Source organism: Haplochromis burtoni, unplaced genomic scaffold (assembly GCF_018398535.1).
Source record: "Haplochromis burtoni strain Fernald_Lab_line unplaced genomic scaffold, NCSU_Asbu1 Contig_711, whole genome shotgun sequence".
Classification (NCBI taxonomy): domain Eukaryota; kingdom Metazoa; phylum Chordata; class Actinopteri; order Cichliformes; family Cichlidae; genus Haplochromis; species Haplochromis burtoni.
This window is the reverse complement of record NW_024583072.1, coordinates 193,537-204,568: the sequence shown is the minus strand read 5'-3', so window position 1 is coordinate 204,568 and position 11,032 is coordinate 193,537.

Below are 11,032 nucleotides of genomic sequence, written 5' to 3'. Positions count from 1 at the left end.
GTGTGTTTAACCATGCTTTAACCTTCTCTGGTTCTCTGGTTAAATTCAGTATGGTTCTGACAACAGTTTTTACTATAAAATATGTTAATGTACAATCCTTAATATGTTTAATGTGTGGGTGGGAGTGGGGGCGCCAAACAGGCTAGGTCCACCACTGTTCAGCATCATGGATTCTTTAAATTTTACCCAATATGTGTCTAAAGTGTACCAAAAGACGTACACTTCAGGGTTTTTTTGTACTGTGGGTTTAAATATTAAGCGTATTTGTTCTGTGGACATCTGATCATGATGATGCACAGATGAAAGAAGTGCGCTCTTGAACACCCACAGTACGATTTCACTACATATCGTACTGTGTATGACTGTGTACGTGACAAATAAAAATTTGAATTTGAAAACGAGTAGCTATGGAAGGACCAAACTTTTTACCGAAAGGTATTGCAATACTAGGACCACAAATTTGGAGAGTAAAAGTGTCATAAAAGTTATAGTTTATGGTGAGAAAAAAAATTCTACAATGTCAACATGTTAGATATTAAATTGACAAAAGAAGAAAATATGACAAAAAGAAGATCAAGAGTATTCACATGGTCATCAGTGAGGCCGTTGAATACATGTCGAATAAAATCAAAAGATTCCCACAGCTGTTTTTTTCAGTGCCCATGAATATTAAAATCCCACAATATGCAGTCATGCATTACTGTTACTGAGGACAAAAGATCTGAATTCTACAATAGAGCTTTTGTTTTTGGTGGACTGCAGATGAGAATGAAAAGCAGCGGGGTCATTAATTCAGTACTAAAAATAAGTGATTCAAAACTTATGGAGTTCAGAAGCAACAGATGAGCAGATGCTTTGAACTTGGCCGCCCACCTCAGAATAAAATGCCCTAGGTTTAAATTCTGTCTAACAGGGCTGTCAGAACAGAATGTAAAAGAGCCGAGCACAGATGAGGTGCCATTAGAGTTTTTAAAATCTCGCCAGATTAGATTCTAGTACTAAGACAGCTGAAAAAGTGGAAATGGATGGATGGATGGATGGATGGATGGATGGATGCCTGATTTGATTTCAAGAGGGGGCTGGATCTGCAAAGGCAACATATTTTCACTTCTATCTTTGTTTATTAAGGAAACTTTTTATATAATGGGTGATTAAGTTCAGTGGCGCCAGTGTCCGGCAGCCTCGCCTCTGTCAGTGTGTCCCAGGGCAGCTGTGGCTACAATGTAGCTACAATGTAGCTACAATGTAGCTACAATGTAGCTTGCCATCACCAATGTGTGAGTGTGTGTGTGCATAGCTGGACTGGCCATCGGGCATACCGGGCATTTGCCCGGTGGGTCGATGGTGATTTTTCGTTTTTATGGGCCGGTGATTTTTTTAAATTTATTTATTTTTATAACAGTATAAACAATGAAAGGTGGTGGATTGGCCAGATGCTGGCAGATGTGTAAAAATAACTCAGTTGTTTGGTGGTGGCTATGGCGGAGCTGCCACAAGAGGCCAGGTGGATGAGGGAAAGGTGAGGCAGGAGGAGGAGAGACCCGAGGCAGCCGCCGGTCCGAGTGTCAGGTGAACTGAACTTCAGGTAAGAAGTTATGACCTGCAGTCTATCTGGGTCAGATATAAACCAAGTTTAGGTGGAGTTTATTTTCGTTGTGCTGACTTTTTACAGTCAGTTACAATAACTCGTACTGCGTCTAGCTAGCATGACGGAGTTTCTATACAGCTGGGTGGGTGCTATGATGTTACTGATAGTGAACTTTATTTTATTCATAAGGTTAGTTAGTAGAGTTGCCAACCGTCCCGTAAAAAATGGAATCGTCCCGTATTCAGAGAAAATATTACGCGTTTCGTATTGAGCTGAAAAGGAACACAGTTTGTCCCGTACTTCAGCTAGATGGAAAAAGACACAAAGCTGGAGTTTTTCTCTGTCTTTACGCTGTCAGCTGTCTCTTCTTGTAATCGGAAGGTTGCCGGTTCGAGCCCCGGCTCTGGACAGTCTCGGTCGTTGTGTCCTTGGGCAAGACACTTCACCCGTTGCCTACTGGTGGTGGTCAGAGGGCCCGGTGGCGCCAGTGTCCGGCAGCCTCGCCTCTGTCAGTGCGCCCCAGGGGGCTGTGGCTACAATGTAGCTTGCCATCACCAGTGTGTGAATGTGTGCGTGAATGGGAGGATGATTGTGTATAGTGTAAAGCGCTTTGGGGTCCTTAGGACCAAGTAAAGCGCTATACAAATACAGACCATTTACCATTCTTCTCTCATTCAATCATGAAACTGATCAATGATCAGCTGATCGGCTTTTCTCTCTTGTTTGTTTATCGCCCACTTTGCGCCAGAAAGAGGAAACCAGCGGATGTCGCGCTAAACAACAGCAGCACGTTTAAGCTTGATCAGCTGTTGTTAGAATTTATTTAATATTAATTTCTAGTATCAGCTGATGTTTGCTGGAGCCACAGCTGTAAAGCTGCTGGTCATGATGGTTTGGTTATGTGGTGAGAGGGAAACATGAAGATGAAACCAGGAGATGTCCTTACTGAACTCATCAGAGCTGAACAGGTGATGGAGAAACAGGTTTACCTTTTAGGTGACATGAATGAGTTGAAGGGAAGTTATGAACTGTTTCTGAGAGACAAATAACACCAGGATCCTTTTCTAAGTAGCTGACAGCTGGTAACTGTGCAGGGGCGGGTCTAGCAAAGTGTTTGCCAGGGGGGCAGGTAGGGCATTAACAGGGAGAGGGGGGCACAAAGAAATACTTTTCTTTCTTATTCTCATTTAAAATGTCTGCTTTTATTAAATAATTATCTGAATCTTACAACCAAAGTTTTTATCTGATGTACAACGTATAGAAATCATACATATACCAACAAGACAGTGTACATCACTGTCACAACAGCGTTTTTATTAATAGTTCCATAACCGGTGCCGCCATCAATCATTTTGTCCCAGTCCAGCCCTGTGTGTGTAATGGGTGAATGACTGAATGTAGTGTAAAGCGCTTTGGGGTCCTTAGGGACTAAGTAAAGCACTAAACAAATACAGGTGTGACATGCTATATCACACAGGAGCTACGGTAAATTACCGTAGCTCCTGTGTGATATAGCATGCAGTAGTTGACCCATTCTTTAAAACCCCAAATTTCAAGTGCATGTTCTGATTATTTGTCAGCCTATATCAAAACTGACATTTTTTTAGGATCTTTCAGAGTACAGAGTCTGTACTTTTAAAAGTAACAAACAATATTCTACTTGATGCTGATTCTAGTGGCTGTTCTGTCTTAGCTCTTAGCTGTCTAGGATTTGTGTGCTGTCTGACACTGTCAGCCATGACTTACTCATTGGGTGCTTGGAACACTGTGCAGGAGTCAAGGGTATGGTTCCTAACTGGTTTCAATCTTATATTAAACAATGGGCTTTCTCATTGGAAAATACTCTTCCACATCAGCTGTTGAGACATCAGGAATTTCACTGGGGTCTGTCTTGGATCCTGTTCTTTTCTTTTCTTTTTATTTGTACATGATATTATATGCCAACATAACATCCCTTTTACTATTACCATGCCATGTGTGGGATGTGTTGTTACAAATGATAAACAAAAGTGGTGTGTAATGTGTAAAAAATGCTGAAACACAAGCAAATGTTGTGCTCTGGAAATATAAAGATAAATGCTTAATATATGCTTTCATTTGGAAAATGTCCTTTCTAATTGCTTTATTAATTATTACTGATGAGTCAATGTGGTTTCAGGCTTGGCTTGTACTCCTGTATCTGCTTGAGGCAGAATTAATATGTACTATTTTAAATACTTTTAGCAAAGTGATACATAATAAGTGATATTTTAACAATTAATCATATCATTTATCTGCAACATGTTCATATATAAATCAAATTCAAATTCAAATTTTATTTGTCACGTACACAGTCATACACAGTACGATATGTAATGAAATGCTTGGACAACTGCTCGTGACCTAAAGAAAACAAAAAAGGAAAAGGCTATGAATAAGATAGGAAATAAATAAAAAATTTAGGGTGCGAGCGCTGCGGGGTAGGCGGGGGGGGCAGATAGTACCGGAGGATGAATCGGGCGGAAAAAGTAGGTTCGCCGGGAGCTGCGCCTGCCTGGGGAAGAAAGGAATTTGCGAGGGTGGTTTTTAGGTTAGAAAAATAAAATGGGGTGGGGGCGGGGGGGGGGGGGTTTTTTTTAAAATTTCGAAAAAGGCCTTTTGAATGTCACTTTTTAAAGGGGGGGGGGGGGGAAAAAAAAAAACGCCGGTTGTGGGTGGAGAAATGCGGTGGGGAAAGCAAGGCGGCACCATTGCGTTGGTCTGAGCGGTGCTATCAGACTGTTGGAGTATGAGATGACTGTTGAGGATGTTATTTTTTTATTGTTTAGGGTAGGGGGGAGTTTGCGTGATGAAGTTGAAAATAAAATAACTGTACAACAAAATACACAATATAGAACTATATAAGAATGTATGAAGAAATATAAATAAATATATACACAATAACAGCAGCTGTACAAGTATTAACCGGAAATGAAGAATATAGTGACCAGTGTTGTGCAAAAACAAAGTCCAGAAAGTCCAGTGTGTGTGTAAGAACCATATGTGTGGGTCAGTACTGTGTGGTGGTGTGATTGAGAGACCGTATCGCCTGCGGGAAGAAGCTCCTCCTCAGTCTCTCTGTGTTGGTCTTCAGGGAGCGGAATCGCTTTCCTGACCTCAACAGAGAGAACAGTCTGTTGTTGGGATGGCTGAGGTCCTTCACGATCTTCCTGGCCTTGGTCCAGCACCGCCTGCTGTAGATTGAGTGCAGGTCAGGGAGCTCGGAGCGGATGGTGCGCTCAGCTGACCGCACAACCCTCTGTAGAGCTCGTCTGTCCTGCATGGTGCTGTTCCCGAACCAGGTTAAGATGTTTCCCGCCAGGATGCTCTCTATGGTGCACGAGTAAAAGTTCCTGAGCACCTTGGAGGGCAGTTGGAAGTCTCTCAAGCGTCTGAGGTGGTAGAGACGCTGTCGGGCCTTTTTCACCACGGTGTTGATGTGACAGGACCATGACAGGTCCTGCGTGATGTGAACTCCGAGGTATTTGAAGCTGTCCACTCTCTCCACTGGGCACTCGTTGATGACGGGGGTCTGGTAGTTCCTCTCCTGCTTAGTGCTGAAGTCCACTATCAGCTCCTTTGTCTTACTGACGTTTAGAAGGAGGTTGTTCCTCTGGCACCAGTTCTCCAGATTCCTAATCTCCTTCAGGTAGGCCGTCTCGTTGTTATCAGAGATCAGGCCCACCACGACGGTGTCGTCAGCAAACTTGATGATGGTGGTGGAGCTGGTAGTGGCCACACAGTCATATGTGTACAAAGAGTACAGCAGGGGGCTCAGAACACACCCCTGGGGGGCTCCAGTGCTGAGAGTGGTGGAGGCTGAGACATGTCCGCCCATCCTTACTGCCTGTGGTCTGCCAGTTAGGAAGTTGGAGATCCACTGACACATAGATGAGCTGAGTCCCAGATGCTCCAGCTTGGTGGTGAGTGTGGAGGGAATTATGGTGTTAAATGCAGAGCTGTAGTCTATGAAGAGCATTTTAACATAATTCCCCCTTCTAGTGTCCAAGTGAGTGAGTGATGTGTGGAGGAGATGAGAGATGGCATCGTCTGTGGAACGATTTGGACGGTAAGCGAACTGTAGTGGGTCCAGTGTGTCTGGTAGTGAAGAAATGATGAAGTCTCTGACCAGGCGTTCAAAGCACTTCATCACTACTGAGGTGAGGGCTACAGGGCGATAGTCATTGAGAGAAGCAGGGTGGGGTTTCTTCGGGACAGGAACAATGATGGACTCTTTGAAGCATGTGGGGATCACCGACTGAGATAAAGAGATGTTGAATATCTCAGTGAACACAGGAGCTAGCTGGTATGCGCAGTCTCTGAGGATACGACCTGGGATGCCGTCTGGTCCTGCTGCTTTCCTGGTGTTCACTCTCTTGAAGGCTCTCCTTACTTCATGCTCGGAGATGACGAGCACGTTTCCGGTGCTGGCAGTATCTTCCTGTCTGCAGCCGTTAGCGCCGCTAACACTAGCATTGTTGGAGACCTTAGCTGCAGCCTCGAAGCGAGCATAGAAAGTGTTCAGCTCGTCTGCCAGAGTCACGGCCGCGTTCGTCATACCGGTTGTTGGTGCTTTATAGTCCGTTATTGTCCTTAGTCCCCGCCACAGGCTCCTAGAGTCACTCTGTTGGAGTTGTGACTCTAGTTTCCTCCCGTAGCGCTGCTTCGCCTCTTTCACCGCCCTCCGCACGTTATATGACGCGGCTTTGTACGGGTCCATGTCCCCCGTCATGAGTCCCGTGTTGTAGGCAGCGGTGCGGGATCTCAGAGCGTCGCGGATGGTTTTATCCACCCACGGCTTCTGGTTGGGAAACGTTGTGATAGTCTTTGTCTCCACGGTATCATCCGCTAGTTTCCCGATGAATCCCACAACCGCTTCCGTAAACACGTTGACGTCATCGTCGGAGCTGTTTCTGAACATGCCCCAGTCTGCGTCATCGAGTGCGTCCTGTAACGCGGCCACCGATTGGTCCGTCCAGCGCGCGACCTTCCTCTGAACCGGAACTTCCTGTTTCAGCCTTTGTTTGTATTTTGGCATGAGGAAGATGGCGGCGTGATCAGATTTGCCAAACGGGGGGCGGGATTGTGCCTTGTAGCCGTCCTTGACCGTAGTGTAGCAGTGGTCCAGTGTCCTTTCACCCCTGGTGGGGCAGGTGATGTGTTGATAAAAGTTCGGCGCTGCGCGTTTGAGGTTGGCGCTATTAAAGTCCCCCGTCACAATAAGCGCAGCGTCCCGGTGTTGTGTCTGGTGCTGTGTGAGTGCCTCATGCAGCTCGCATAAGGCGGTGACCGTGTCCGCTTGTGGTGGAATATAAACGGCACTTACAATGACCGATGTAAATTCCCGAGGTAGATAAAAAGGACGACACATGATGGACAGTAGTTCCAGATTTGGTGTGCAGGAGCGTGTGAGAGGAACAACGTTCGCACTGTTGCACCAGTTGTTGTTCACCATTAAACACACGCCGCCTCCCCTTGACTTCCCCGAGTCCCGTGTCCTGTCCATGCGGTGAACCGAGAAGAACTCGGCCGGCTGGATGGCGTGGTCCGGCACCGCTGGGTTCAGCCATGTCTCGGTGAAGCAGAGGAGATTGCAGTCCCGAATGTCTCTCTGGAACTTTATCCTGGCCCTGAGGTCGTCAAGCTTGTTCTCCAGTGACTGGACGTTGGCGAGCAGGATGCTAGGCAGAGGTGTGCGGTGTGCACGAGCTCTCAGCCTGTTCCTGACGCCGGCTCGCTTCCCTTTGTTCTCCCTCGAGATCTCACTCGGCCAGCTCGGATCCGGAGTTAAAAACTTCAAATTGTGAGTACATTGTATACCAATAGAAACAAGAGTGTCACTGTCATACCTAATGTACCCAATGGTGATGATTTTGCCGATTTAGAAACGCTGAAAACTAACTTAAAAAACAAAGACAAAGAAAAAGTGGTCGGAGCAGTCGTGACGGCAGCCGACCTCACCGGCGCCATCTTATTATAAAAAGAATCCTAAAGTTGCTCAAACTGCAGAACTGATCTTTTTTTTTTTTGTCAGATCTGTTTAGCTCATGCTTGTAACATTTTTGTGACCATTTTCTGACACTTGATTAGTTCATTTCTCCATTCAGCTGTGGGAGAATTGCTCCTGGGCCATTTCAATCACTTGACTTAATTCTGTTTCATTTGGCAGCAAATCACAATATAAAAATTTCTGCACACTTTTCATAGTAACATTCCAACGTCATAGACAGAAATCCAGTGCTTGAATTTAAGCAAGTTCTGGGCAACAATTGAGATTAAGGCACCTGAAACAAGGCTAGAAATGCAGTTATACAGTAATAAAGCACACTTTAAAATTTTAAAAGTGCCTCTGTAAAGATGGAAGGCCACTGGAAACAGTCTGTCTCCAGATGGGATTAGCTCTTCCCAATTCCCAGTGCGCAGAAATGCTATTTCTTCCACTAAGATCGATGCATTAATGAATTAATAAATAATTATTAATAATAATTTAAGGGCTGGATTGTGTTTGTTCGAGGCTGCATGTAAGTACTGACATAGTAGAGAAAACATGGCTGCTAGCTTGCTGCTTGCATTTGTCAATTTGGAAGAAAATTTTTAGCCTTTGCCCAAAATGACTGACTACTGATTAATATTGATTGATTTACCTCCAATTTCTCCTGCTTTATTTGATACTATGCACTCTTTTCTTCACTGTCACATTTTTAGACACCGCCAAATTCATCTGCCCTCCGTTTGTTAGCATGATAAAAATGAAAGAATACTGCTGGCAAGTTATTAAGAAATGCTCATCAATCACAATGGAAAACCATGTAAAGACTGGCAAAGATCATAGGAAAAAAAAATTAAAAGTGTGTGAGGTAAGCTTCACTTATCTTTAGTGGAGGATTCTGCTAGAGAGAAAAGCACCAAATTTGATTCCTCCAAAAAGAATTTCTTCATTTGTGGGTTTGATGGTGGTGGTGGGTGCGTTGTCCTACTCATTTAGCCTACTTCTCTTCTGACAAAGTGAAGTAGGCTAAACGATCTCAGAAAGCATCACATCATGTTGTGATCTAAAGAAACTCCAGAACAATTGAGAAACAATGTAATTGATATCTATCAATCTTTAAAGGGTTACAGAGCCATTTCTAAGGCTTTTAGACTCCAGTGAACCACAATGAGACCCATTATCCACAAATGGAGAAAACTTGGAACAGTGCCAAAAGTACTTGAGAGAAACCATCGATGACTCATCCACGAGATCACAAAAGGAGTGTTTATGATTCAACAATAAGAAAATGATTTGTGCCCCTGCACCCTTAATCTCAAACAAAACAAAACTACATCAGCACGTAAACCAAAACTCTGAATGGCTCAGAAAACAAAATGAAGGTTTTGGGGTGGTCTACATGAACTCTCAGTTTAAATCCACGACCTTAAACAGGCCATTCACACTTGAAAATCCTCCAATGCATTAAAGCATTAAAACAATCCTCCAACGAAGAATGTGCCAAAATTCCACTGTGATGTGAAAGACTCATTTCCAGTTACCGCAGATGTGTGATTGCAGTTCTTGCTCCAAGGCAGGGCACAACCTTAATTAGGTTCAGGGGGCAATTGCTTTTCACACAAGGCCATGTACTATAGACATGGAGAGCTTTTTTCAGTTAATAAATGCATCATTATTAAAAAACTGCATTTTGTATTTAATCAGGTTATCTTTGTCTAATGGTAAAATTCTTTTTATCTGACCATAGCTTGTAACAACCCTTTTGGGTTATAGCACCACTAGGGGGAGTTGCCCTACTATTGTAATAGCTGTGAGAGTCTCCTAGTGGGTGTGTATTGTTCGTGGCAGCCATTCCATGCTGCTCGTGTTCCATTCTAAAAGAAACACCGTACTGTTGTAACAAGCTGGCGCCGGCGATACCAATCTCAGCGCATGTATGACGGGCGAGTACAGCCGTGGAGACCTGGCTCATAATGTAATGTTGCTGACAGCGAATAAAGGTCTGTTATTGGATTTAACCGACTGGCTTCGGGTTATTTGGCTAACCACCACACGTGCGCTGGTCCTGCTAGCTGCTCCTTCCTCGCCAGACTGCTGTTACAAGCTGTGAAGGGTTTAGGTTTCTCCACATCTCTACACGGGAGTCTTGTATATAAAACCAACTTCCCTGTTTGCTGTCAGTAGCTGGTATGAAGAGGTGGTTCTCTTTCTTAGGTTGTCGATAACAGTCGAGTCCAAATGCCATCTGACAATATAACAAAGAGCTTCTTTTCATGTCAGGAATGTTTAGCTTCCTCAGTCTACAAATGGCCGTACATATTCAATGACTGAGATCAGATGACTATGTAGGCAGGTCAACAGTCCTTGGGTTTCTTTAGTCTTCAGGTATTACTTCAGAGTTTTGTCCTGCTGCTATGAGAATCTTTTTCCACAAAGATGAAACCAGAAGATAATTATAATTATATAATTCTACAGACAATTGGTCTGCTTCTCTTTCTGTGCAGCTCAAAAGTAGTGGCATGAACTCTTGCCAGGTCCTTTTTGCATGGGTTTGTATGGTAAATCCTGCTGCTCTGGCTTCATCACACATTAAAGCAAACACGTTTGTTAAGTTAAATTTTAATTCTCAATTGGCCACTCGTTTGACGTATATTAAATGATTAATGTGTATAGAATGAAATGCTCTATTAAAATATGATTATGCGTTATCAGTGATAAAGTTGGAAAGTGAGTAAGTTCAATATATTAGTCTTCTGATGGTGTGGTTTTGGTCTACCTGATCTTGCTCTGAATACAGTTGACCTCAGCTGTGAAATTGTTGATGCCCCTTTAAAGTGAAGTCAAGTCAAGTGGCTTTATTGTCACTCCAACTATGTGCAGTACAGTACTCAGTGAAATGAGATAACGTTCTTCCAAGACCATTGTGCTACATATAAGGTATAACGTACAGAATATACAGAATATACAGACAATCAACACAGGACTACATAAAGTCCAAGTGTAGAAAAATTGCCAAAAAAAACCCCCAAAAGACACACAGACACAACAGTGTAAAGGTAGACTGCAACAATAACAGTGGGTTGTGCAAAAGACTGAGCATTGTTGCAAAAAGTCACTTGATGTATGAAGTGTGTGTGTGTGTGTGTGTGTGTGTGTGTGTGCGCAGCCCCAAAGGTCAAACGTACACGTGGAGTTACAGGAAGACGCAAGTGGTCGTGCAGCACTCACTGATTTGTCAGGGTGGAGTCACTTTACTGCAAACACAGTTACACAGGTCACAGTTTACACTGAGGGAGGTGTGTGTGTGTGTGTGTGTGTGTGCCTGTTTAGATGTCGTTGTGAGGACTGAAAACTGTAATGTTGCGTTACTTGTGGGGACCAACGTTCACTTATGAGGACAAAAGTGCCCGGCATTTTTGAAACTCAATGTGGTTTTA